The sequence below is a fragment of the Triturus cristatus genome, chromosome 4_1 (assembly GCF_964204655.1).
Source record: "Triturus cristatus chromosome 4_1, aTriCri1.1, whole genome shotgun sequence".
NCBI lineage: Eukaryota > Metazoa > Chordata > Amphibia > Caudata > Salamandridae > Triturus > Triturus cristatus.
This window is the reverse complement of record NC_140585.1, coordinates 132,468,822-132,481,429: the sequence shown is the minus strand read 5'-3', so window position 1 is coordinate 132,481,429 and position 12,608 is coordinate 132,468,822. Positions and strand designations below refer to the sequence as shown.

General features: G+C 46.0%; 1 protein-coding gene across 1 annotated transcript in view; it reads right to left on the bottom strand.

Annotated features, from left to right (window-relative positions):
• The window catches only part of LOC146847660 (uncharacterized), a 229,423-nt gene extending 222,766 nt beyond the window's left edge, over positions 1 to 6,657 (bottom strand). The window contains exon 1 of the mRNA XM_085651791.1: positions 6,570 to 6,657. The gene's annotated coding sequence lies outside the window, so the exon portion shown is untranslated. The remainder of the gene's footprint in view (positions 1 to 6,569) is intronic.
• Positions 6,658 to 12,608: the final 5,951 nt, after the last annotated feature.

Genomic DNA, 12,608 nt, shown 5'->3' with positions numbered 1-12,608 from the left:
AAGGAACTATGATCGTCCTCGTCTGACCACTCTGCATCCTCAGACACCGAGAAGAAACATTCGCTCGGAACCTTTTCCGCCGGGCCCCGCAACACATCTTCTGGGATAATCTCGCTGGGAGCTGACTCCTGGTTCTCACGGTTGTCTGTGCCCTGGGATACATTCTTTCCACGTTGCTTATCTCCAGATCCGGGGGGGTGAATGCTGCTGGCGTGTTGACCTGCTTTAGGGGTGGCACCTGCTTTATTATCCGCGGCTTCTCCGCCCTCAGATATTCTTCCTGCTGCAGGGCCAGCACCAGAACCTCCGTGAATACCCCCTTGCGCACTCCCGCCATCAGCTTGGGGGACAACAGAAGCTTGCTGTTCGCCTGACCTTCCCTGCTCTCTTCAGTAATGGCAGGCCCCTGTGCTTCCCCAGAAACCACCAGCGGTGAGCTCCCCTTTGCCCCTTTCTCCTTGCCATATTTCGTAAACATATCAGCAATTATGGCGGAAGCCTGGCGAGTCTTACCGGCCAACTGCTGTTTCCTGACAGAGGGTGAATGGGTTCTCGCCGACTGATCTGAATCCCCCTGCACCACCATTCCTCCTTCCACTCCTCCTTTCTTTTTAAATGCGGCAGGTTTGGAGTTGATGGATTTTGGGGCCATAACAGCTGATCTAGACAAGCGGGCTCTTCTTCTGGTCATAGGGGGGCACAGACTGCCAATATCCAGAACCTGAATACGACTCCTCTCCCCGATTCTGCACGTCAGTTCCACACGGAGCTCCGCTCCGTTCCGCAGCCTCCGCCCACAAACAGCAGCTGAACGCCAGCAGCGGGAAGCGCGAGCCGCCGCAGCAACCAAAGCTCGTAGGAAGGAGCCACCTGAGCCACGGCCGGTAAACGAGAGGATCATGGCGTCATTATCGGTACTTAAATCTTAGGTGAGTCCATGAATGGACGTGGGTAGCCTTGATCCCTGTGTTCTGCCAGTTGCGTCTTCGTCCACATCCTCCTTGCGACCTGCTACTACCGGCCGCTTCTACGTGGCCGCCATCTTGCCTCTCTTTCCATTAAGTCTTCCATTGAAATGGGAAGGGGTGATTTCCTGGGAGAAGCAGGGTCCTTCTTAAGTGTCTTTCTTCACTCTCCATGGTCTCCTTACGAGTGACTGAAGAGTCATTGTTGTGAGAACCATTCTTGGAAGAAGTACCACCCTCAGCCATGGTAATGAGGTGATAAAGGGCAAGGGACAACGTAGACAAAACAATAAATCTGAGAGACCGAGTGCTCCTGAGGTAAAATTCGTGAGGCAAAAATTAAGGAAAGAAAAAACCAGTCCAAAGTATATATTTACAAATGGAAATGGCTCTGAGTTAAAAAAAAAAACGTAACAATATTCTCTACTAATGCCAAGCAGAGAAAGAAAAAGCATTAAAAGAAAGGCCCAAAAGAGCTGAGGCTCCAATATGAATGATGAGGAAATGAAACGCTGAACTTCTAGTCCGCGCGAGTTCGGCAGGAAAGCCGAGATATGCTCAGCCGACTGTAGAATGTAATTTATAGTTGAATGGGCGCTCATCTCATGAAATGTCACTCCCCATCCGATCCCTCTCATCATTATTAATACCATGCCTTAATAGCATGAGACTGACAGCAACTCTATTCGGAGAAAGAAAACCGGCCCGGAGAGCAGGAGCTGCGTTATGAGCCGGCCAACTTGTGCGGGTCCAACCGCGCGCTCAGTTATGAAAACTTCAAGAGTGGCAAGTCGAGAAATGAGAAGATTTAAAAACCTCTTGAAACTGCTGCAAGACCTCTGAAATGGAAGGTTAACACCTGCTTTATAATTGACACTAAATCTCTGCATATTTTGTGGCAGCCTATCTTATAGTGTATGTAGAAGTCACTATCCCTCACTGTGCCAACATGGGGAAAAAATAGGTTTTTCTCTGGTTACACGCAAAACATCTTCAGTGATTGCATTAACCAATCGGGGTTTCATAAAGTTAATGTAAAGGAATGCATTTCTCAATAATTTCTTTAACTTGTATGGCTTATCATCCTTCATTTAGATGTGTGGTGACTGTGCATGTAGGTACACTAAAATGAAAGATGAACAAAATAGTTAAAGAATATTTTCCCCCAGATTCTGTTTTGCTGTGAGACCTAGACCACATTGTTGGTGGAGCAGTCAGAGGACAGACCCATTTATGCATTATCCCCGTTTCAGTATCACATTTCAGCAGATGATTAAACCTGGCTTCAGAGCATGGCATCCGAGCAGCATATTTCATATGATACTGACAGCTTCGCTTTTACAGCTGAAAGGAGCTAGAAATTGCCAAACATTGCTCTGGCAATTAATACATAAATACTAATCATTCTCTGTGTGCCACACAAAAATACCCCCCCACCCGCATTCATCCCTGGGCATTTCTCTGCTCCCAGCTTGAAATATAAATAAAGAAAAACACAGGGGCGGCTCCTCCACAATGGCGATTTATTTTTCAGTTCCTGGCTGAGCCAGGGTGCATTAGGGAGGGGTTGGGCCTGGGCCTTGGGAGCAGTGCTATGCGCACTTCTAAGCGCACATGTGTGTTTGGCCGGCCATCTCAGGCTGGCCAAACACACATGCGCACTTAGGTTTCTCCAACCCGGCTGCAATGAACAGCCAGGCTGGAGAAACTCCACAGACTCCCTGACCTGAGTGGAGCATCTTTCCAGCCCGCTGAGGCCAATCCCCGCACTGCTCTCATGGAGCAGAGCAGCGCGGGGATTGCACAATCCGTCTGTGATGTAGTCCCAGTGTCTGCTGGGACCAGGAAGACAGAGGCGCGACGCGGCAGGCGGCTGGCAGCTGCAGGTAAGTTTTCCTTTTTTTTTAAAAAAATTCTAATTATTAAACTCCCTTCCCTGTGTTCCCCCTCCCATGCTATCCCCATGCCTTCTTCCTCCCCACCACTTTTCTCAGCCGTCACTGGAAAAACATGCCTCTGTGCAGTGTAAGCTAACAGGAATTTTGGCCTAGCAGGCTTAAGCAGATGCTGCAAACACCAGATGAAGACAGAGCAGTCATTAGACCGAGGGTACGTGACTCACCAGACTGCTGCGTCTTCCGGCTTGAGCCCTTCACCTGCTAGCTTTATCTTCAGCTGAGACACACCTAGGGGCTCAAGTTCTTCAGGGGCCTACAGCCTGCAGCAGCAGGCGGCAGTATAAGCGTGTGTCCTACCCGACAGCGTGTCACAGGCTTCAGCTCTATTCTCGTCTCATCACTCAGGTGAGTTTCACTAGTATGTGAATAATAAAATAATACATTCTGCGGCAGATGTATGGATTCAATGCATGCTGGCAGGGACTGTAGAAAGCAATCACATGGCACTGGTAAATAGCATATGCGCCCTCCGGCATGGCCCACTCTGACCAATTGCCAGGACCAACCCTACCAGTCAGTGAGTGTTACCTCCTCATCGCGAATGAACAAAAAGCCACCACTCAGGCGGCGTGGGACACGGACAAGTAAAAGTAATACTGCTGCCACCTCATTGTCTGCCTCTGGGTATGCATGGTCAGTGCAATGGGGCATGTGCCTTGTCAGAAAATAACAACAGGCAACATCCCTTAGATCCACGTTGGGAACTGGTTTGCCTGTACAGTGCCTGAGTTTATTGGACCAATGAGCAAGGCGGCACGCCCACACTTATCCAAAAGTGGCTTCGGGCAGCCTGTCTTTTATTGTTTATGACCACCACGCGCGCCGAAATGACAGCATGTAGTTGGTAGCTGGACTCGCCTGATGTGGGTGATTTAATAATTTTCCCGAGGTGCCAGAGTTAATTTATTGTGTATTTTTGCTAACTTGAACACCGAAACCCTATCTCCATATCCATTTTACCAGCTGTACGCTAGCTGCAGCTCCTCCTCGCGCACCTTGAGGTAGCCGAGGGGCACTATAATGCATGACTAATGCATTATAGTGCGGTGCTGCGGATACCAGCACTAAAATGCATTAGTCTAACTAACCCCTGATGTGTGGTACTTGGCAGGGCTGAGCCGTGCACACTTAAGTGCCTAAAAACTGCTAGGCCTCTAAACCTTCATGCCCTAAAAAGAGGACCAAAAGGCAGTAACCCAGATAAGAACCTGTAGATAGGAGTCCAACACTTCCTAGTGGGGAAATAACTCTTCCGTTCTTCAGACCCAGCACAGTTCACTAATTTTCATGATATCTTCTTCCGAGTCAGAAATCTCTGTGTGGGTCAAACCTGATTGTTCTGTCGTATGAATTTATTGCAACTACAATCTACTTCTTTCTTTGTTTTATAAGTCTTTCATCTCCATTGGCTGTAGGTCAAGGCGTCGCTCAAGGTTCTATCCTGGCACCCACTTTGTTTAATCTCTACCTGGAACCATTAGGGAACCTCCTTAGCAAATCTGGGATCCATTACCATCTTTATGCAGATGACACTCAAATCTACCTCAAGGTGTCTTCCGCACACGATCTCTCACTACTTAACTCTACTCTCAACTCCATTCACAACTGGATGTTAGCTTACCAACTCATTCTAAATCCCGCCAAAACTGAATTCCTCCTCCTTTCTACCTCTCTTTCACCTCCTCCCGTTCAATCGTGGATGGATCAGCTGAACTTACTCAACAACAAACCCATCATTGTCGACAGCGCTAAATCCCTTGGTGTCATTCTTGACAAAAGACTCAACCTAATCTCCCACATCAACTCTATTGCCAAGAACGCACGATACCAATTGCGCCTTCTGTGGGGGATTTGTCGGTTCTTCCCGGAGAAAGACTTAAAAACCTTGGTACAATCACTGGTTCTCGCAAGACTGGATTATTGCAATTCTCTTCTGACGGGCCTACCCAAATCCCACCTCTCAAATCCATCCTCCATTCAGCAGCTCGCTTCATTTCAGGGTCTAAACGAAGCGACCACGTCACTCCTATCCTGTCCTCTCTTCCGATCGAGACAAAATCTATTTACAAAACTGCCTGCATCAGGCACAAAGCCTTGCACACGTCCTCCCCTCTTTACCTGGCAAATAAACTGAAATTGACCGGAGGCTCTCGACCCTCTCGAAATGCGGAAAAGCTTCTGTTTGAGCCCCCGTCTTCAAAAGGGAAAGATCGATGGCACAATCCTTCTTAGGCAATGCGGTGAGAATCTGGAACTCTCTTCCCCCTATTATTCCGTGCCACCTCCTCTACCCGGATCTTCAAAGCTGATCTCAAATCTCTTCTCTTCCAAAGACACTTTCAGAACTAATACTTTCATTCTCAGGCCCCTCCTGGAAGTTCGCTCTTCATTGTAAATTTGTACTTTTTTCCTGTACATTCCTCACTCCTGCGTGCTGTGTTGGACTTTGTGTTTGTGTAACCTTAATTTTTATTATTCTGTTTTTCTTTGTAATATTCTATTTTGTACCACTTTTCTATTGTAACGTAACCGGCTCTATTGTACAGTGCTCTGACACCTTCGGGTAATGCAATGCAAAACGTAATTTTTGGTAAAGCTTCGGAATGGTGTTTAAAGAAACACAGCTATATTAAAGAATTAGCCACAGAAACAGGAAAATTAGAAAACTGCTGGCCAGTTTAGTTTACTTACAGCAGCTGTCTACATCGTCATATTTTTAATGAAACACAAGTCGTCAGTCAGTTCCAGTTCACTCTAAGAGACAGGAGGAGGCGGTTATGTCAGTGGCCATCAGAGGGCGCACCTCGCCTACTCTTGAAATCTACTAAGCACATTGTATGAAAGGGTGGAGGGTTTCCTCTTCCGAGTCAGTGGTGGCAGGGGCAGCAGCGGTAGCGGATCCTGACATAATTTCCGGTCTCTCTTTGTGTGCCCAGCTTGCTGCAGAGGAGGAAGGACCCCGTATCTGTCTGTTCAGTTATCTTCATCTCCAGAAACCCTCAGACCCCAAATATGCACCTGCCCCAGCCCCAGGAGGAGAGAGAGCCTGGAGAGGTTTCTGCTCAGGTAGGAGATGGTCACCACCTTCTGCTGTATTTGTAGAAATAGACTCATGGCTTTAAGTGGGATGAAAAAACTGTGGGGGTCTCTCAAGGGGGCGTGGCCACTTTACATAAGGGCGTGGCTTAAAAACATGTAAGCTAAAAATTGGTGTTTCGCATAGTGTGCCGCCCGACTTGTAATTTGCTGTTTCTGTTACTGCATCCAGATATATGATACAACAAGTAACGACATACCTACATCAAGTCAGGACTATTGGCTTTGTCAATGGTTGTTAGTTACATAAGATAAATGAGCAGCAACTATGACTTGTATAAATATTGAAAAAGCTTCCACTTAAAGCTCTGGTAATACCACGACAATGTTGCTGCTCCTGAGTTTCAAAAAGAGAAGGGAAATCCAGAAAGAAAATGACTCTCTTTAAAGGATTTCCCTTACCCTATAACGCTCGAAAAAAAACGGGCCGCCTGTGCCAGTGCACATAGTGCCAATATCGGCAACTGTTGGACATAACAAATAAATACATAAATTAACCACACGACACATATGTAGGTGCAGAAATATTGCTGCATACAGTCGCACTCACCGCAAGCGAACCCACGAACCCGGAGGCGACTGACCAGACAACGTGCCGGCGCCAAGGCGAGACGAGAGGGACAAGAGGGCGAGGAAGGGGCGGGGCCAGCCTAAATACCCCTGCCTCCTCCCCCCTCCACCGGAAATGGTCTTTTGCCGGACGTCTTCCCTGGCAAACCCCAGGGACTAGACCGGCTACCCCCAGTGCCATCATGCGGCACTAAGGCGGCCGCCCTTTTGGGGGGTTGCTGCGCAACCCCCCCGGACAGCCTTGCAAAGCAGAGCCCGTTTCGAGGCCTCCTTAAGAAAGCTGCCAGTGCTCAGACCCTGTGAGACCCGGCCCACTTAAAGCCCTGAATAGACTAAATAATCCTGGAGGAACTCTCTGCTGGGCTTTTCCACCCAGGGAGGGGGATATGGATGGGCAAGGGGAGTGGTGGTGGGGGGTGAGTGGGGGTGAAGTCTTTTGGCCCTGAGGGTGTATGTAATCATCATTTGTGTTAAAGAGGTGATGCGTATGCACTGCACTGCATCTTACTGCACTATGAGGAATCTGTACACACTGCACTACATCTTACTGCACTGAGAGGAATCTGTCCCACTGCACTGCATTTTACTGCACTGAGGAATCTGTACACACTGTACTGCATCTTACTGGACTGAGGAATCTGCACACACTGTACTGCATCTTACTGCAGTGTTGGAAATCTGTACATCTTACTGAAGTATGAGGAATCTGTGCACGCTGCACTGCATCTTACTGCACTATAAGGAATTTCTGCAAACTGCACTCCATCTTACTGCACTATGAGGAATCTGTGTGCATTTCACTGCATCTCATTGCACTATGAGGAATCTGAATGCACGGCACTTCTTTTAAGAGCACTTTGTGAGACATTGACAGAAGAGGATGTCTGTGAAAATGTCACTAATTTTATGTGAACTGTGATACATTTGTGCACGGCTTTTTACTACTCTTTGTGGGCCGTTTTTCAGAGAAAATCTGTGTTTTGCATTGCTTATTCCTTCTCTATGATGGTTGTTGACAGGAAAGGATATGTGTGCACACTGCACTGCTTTCTGCTACACTATGAGGGGGGTTTAAAATAAAAGAGGAAATCTGTGTAAACTCCTCTCTTTGACTATTCTGCGAATGGTGTTTAGAGAATATCTGTAATCTGCAAACTGAATCACTTTCTACTACACTTGAGGGGGCGTGAGAAAATCTGGGGGCACTGCTCTTTACTGCACTGTGAGGGGAAATCTGTGTACGCTGCTTTGCCTTTGACTATTCTGCCAAGGGAGCTAAGAGCACATATGTAGTCTGCAAACACTAGGAGAGGGCGTATAAAAAAAGGGAACATCTGGGGGCACTGCTCTTTACTGTGAAACATCCGTCCATACTGCACTGCCTTTTACTGCACTGTGTGTGGTATTTTCAGAAGAGATGATCTGTGCGCATTGCACTGTTCTTTACTACAGTCCGAGGGGCGTTTGCAGAAGAGGAAAACTGTGCACGCACTATTTTCTAACTGCACTGAAAGTGGTGTTTACAGCTGCAGGAGGAAATACATTTTACAACAGAATAAAGGGCGTATGCAAAAAGAGAAGCTGCACACTCTCAACTGCTGTTTACTGACACTATGCGGGTGCCTTTACAAGCAGTGCTTTTACCTATACTATGAGGGGCAGGAACAGGAAAACATGTATGTACAGTGTACTGCTCTTTATTACACTAAGAGGGGCATTCACAGAGGAACACGGTGCAAACTGCACTGCCATTTTTACTGCACATTAAAGGGTGTTTACAAAACAGGCTTTCTGTGTACAAAGCCCTGCTTTTTACTACATTAGAAGGGGTACTTCACGATCTGTAAAGGTTCACGGATGTTTACTCACACTAAGAGAAGTGTTTAGAGTAGAGAATATCTATGCACTGCTATTTATTCGCACTACCAGGGGATTTTACTGTGGAAACGTTTATGAACTGCACCAATTACACTGTGAGCGAGTCATCGGGTCTTCATTAAATGAGAATCTGTGCACATTCTGCTGCGTTTTACACACACACTGTAAGGAGTGCAAACAGAAGGCAACATTTCTACTCTGCACTACTTTTTACTTTGCTCCACTTTGAAGAGGTATTTACATGGAAAGTCATCTTTCCATCTGCTGCTGCTTTTTACTGGGACAGTGGAACAGTGGTTAGGACATGAATAATCGCAGTTAGATATTCAAGTCAGTCAAAGTATGCTTTATTCGAATAATATTCATAAAAGCAAGATACAATTTACAATAACAATTCATTAAATAAGTTAAAAAACTATTAAATTCAATGTGATTCGATACTACATACTTTAAACAAATTCTAATTAAATTACATCCATAAGGGAGACATTATTTCATTTAGCAACAGTGTTGGTCGTATCACATGTGGGTAGACATAATTAAAGCCCTGGGTTGAACATTCCGCGATAATGACAGTGGATACTAATTATTAAAAACAAAGACATTTAATTAATTAAAATTTTTTAAAACAGGTTACATATGATAAAATGCTAAACGTTAGCAAGGGGGAGAATAGTAAAAAGACTAGCAGTCTCACCCTGTTCAAGAGAATAGTCAAATGACTAGCAGTCTCAATCTAATCATCCACACCCATCCTAGATACTTTGCAGTGGCAGTTGAAATCCAAGGCAATGTGCTGGTGCATATAATGCGTAGAGCAACAGTGCCACTAGTAGTTCCTAAATTTTTGCACATTGGAGTAAGCCATATACGCCGTGGAGCAGCATAGATTTGACAAGAAAACAAAAAGTGACCAATAGTTTCATTGTTTGTACCACAGGCAGGGCAGACAGCACTAGTTCCCACTTCCCATTTTGCTGTTAAAGATCTAAGGGGAAGTGCTCCAGCTCTTAGTTGAAAGAGAAGCTTCCTATCTCTGGGCTTGGTTATGATATCCCAGTAAGGTTCAAGATGGGGGTACATCTTGGCCTCTAGGAACTCTCTAGTCATATTACCAGCGCTGGAGCTACACCAATTCCGCTGGGCAACCCTCTCCCAATAAATGCTCTTGAGCATACTTTTAGAAGGGAAGGTTGTACCTACAGGATCTTCCCAAAGTGTGCTCAAACCAAGCTCAAGCAAGGATGCCCTAAGCGCTTTTAGCCAACCTATTTTATGGTGAAGGTCAGTTCTTATGATGTCTAGAAAGCCCCCTGCATAGTGAGAAAGCGCAGGCGTTGTCCATAACCTGCGCCAGTACAATATTGGGCGGAGCCGCGCCATATCTAAAATGGCTCTTCTGCCCAAGTCATACTTAAGGGGCAGCAGCGGGGTACTTTTAGGAACGCCTGTAATGGCCCTTAAAAATGTATTCTCTGAGAGTTGAAGAGCCGGCATTTTTTCAAACCCCCACAGCTCAGCACCATAGAGTACAGAACCCAGAGCTTTAGCTTCATAAACCTGTAAAACGGGTTTCACAGGTTTAGTGAAGGATTTTCTATGCTCTGAGCTGATTGCGCCTGCCAATTGCCTATGTTTGATTGTTGCAATTTCGATATGATGCCGCCAGGCCTTCGCATTGGAGATATGCATACCCAAGTAAGTGAAATTGTTCACAACCTCCAGCGGACGATTGTTTAAGGTGAATTTTGTCTTAAAACTACGATGGGGGTTGAAAGTCATCAGCTTAGTCTTAGTAATGTTTACTTCAAGGCCATACTCTTTGCAAAATTGGTCAAAGATTGACAGAGCACACTGCAGTCCACTTGGCGTTTTAGCTAGGATGAGTGTGTCATCCGCAAACATTAAAATAGGAATTTTAATACCATCTAAAAAAGGAGCATCCACTTGAGCGGAAGTCATACGTGCTACAACATCATTGATATAGAGTGTAAAAAGGACTGGGGCCATCGAACATCCCTGTCTAACGCCCCTCTCTACTGGGAAGTCTGAGGTAACCGAGCCTAAGCCACCCCACTGGATTCTTGCATAATTTGATTCGTGGAGTCTCATTATCATGGATAACAAATCGTTTGGGATGCCCTGCTTCTGTAGAACCGACCATAACTTTAGTCGAGGGACCAGATCAAAAGCAGCCCGTAGATCGACAAAGGCCGCATACAAGCTTCCTTTGCCGAGCACCACCGTCCTCCATTGAATCATGGTAAAACGGAAGACCTGATCCACCGTACTTGTAGATCGTCGAAAGCCAGCCTGGAAGATTGAAAGGGCATTAGTCTCTTCCGCCCAGTCCAGGAGCCTATTGACGATCACACGCCCCACTACCTTTTGGATGGTATCTATAAGGCTTATAGGGCGGTAATTTCCTGGCAATGATCGATCTCCTTTTTTGAAAATGGGAATAATTACTGCACCCTGCCAGGATTTTGGTATTGATGCACCCAAGGCAATGGCATTAATAAGATGGTGGATATATGAACACCAGCGCTCTTTGTCGTTAACAAATAGATCCGCTGGCACACCATCAAGGCCGGGTGCACGTCCGCAGGCAACTGCATCCAGGGCCATCATGATTTCACTAGGACAAAAAAGGTTTTCTTTTGGGAGGTCTACACGGGTTGTCTCATGCCGTTCATTGGTGCTAAAAACAGCATATTGGTTTTTAAAAAACTTTACCCATTCAGTTTCAGGGACATTGTTTTGAGGGGATTCAGGACCGCCTGATTTTCCCCACCTAACAATGTGCCAGAACTGTCGAGAATCCCTACTATCGCTAGCTGCCTTTAGCTCAATCCAGTGTTGCTCATCCCAAGCTTGTTTAGCCTTGACAATACTAATTTTGTAGTTTTTCCTGGCAGCTTGGATTAAAGCTGTTTGCCCTCCCTTGATAGCATTACCCAGTGCAAGTCTACACTCCCTACATTCATCATTGTACCATTTAGCTGGCTTTGGCACCCTATCACCTTTGACCTTGACAGGCTTAAGGAAATATCCCTTAATTATGTCAAAAAGGGAATTATGAATTCCTTCAACCCTATCTAGACCATTGCTCAGTATATTACAGTCCTCTAGGTCCGATATGGCTTGATCAACATGGCTATTAATACTAACAATAGCCTGTTGATTGATTGCTACCTTTTCCCATCGTAGCCTCCTCATGTTATTGGTAGGAACAGTCCGGGGTGGGACGAGCACAGGAAGTCCCACAGGCAAGCCAGTGTGTGGCCACCACTTATGTGACAGGCACAAGGGATTATGGTCGCTCTCGAGCCTTCCAACCACAGACATGTCACAAATTGATGGCCATAACTTTAGGCTGCATAGCACATAGTCGATTCTGCTATTGTGCCTGCCATTATCAAATGTGCTTGCACCTTTCCTATCTCCACTAGTCCTGCCATTCAGTGCTCTTAACCCTTTTCCATAACATAAAGCATTTAAACCAATGGTATCAGCAGACCACCGCACTATGGGAGGCAACTCCAATTTAGGCACGCCCCATAGTCGATCTTCCTCCTCTCCAAACAGATCATCATTGCTTATCAAGGGTTCAAATGTGCTATTAAAATCACCCGCAATGATAATGTTGTTGGTCGACGAGTGTGTGTCAATGAGGCTATCAAGATCTTCTAGTACCTCGGACCTCCCTTTCTTCTTCCTCCGGACGTATACATTATAGATGTCTACACTACCCAGCTTATCTAAGTCTAATCTAATTAGTTGGATATCCTTGTTTTTTGTGTCAAGAGCTTTAATGCCCAGTTTTAAGGATTGACGAACCCATACTACTAGGCCCCCCATAGGTCTGCCCCTAGGGCCTTTTACCGCAGGGACAAAATAATTCAAATAACCCTGCATAAAACATGCTTCACAGGCCCAAGTTTCCTGGAATATGCATAGGTCAAATTTATTGACAAAGCTCATCCACTCTGTTGATTCCATTTTGGAGGTCAACCCAGCAATATTCCATGAAAATAGGTTACCCGATGATTCCTGGGTAATAACCCTATCATTATCTGGAGCAGGCAGAACAAGATCGGCCAAATGCTCGTGGGTATGTTCTACCTCTACTGCAAATAAT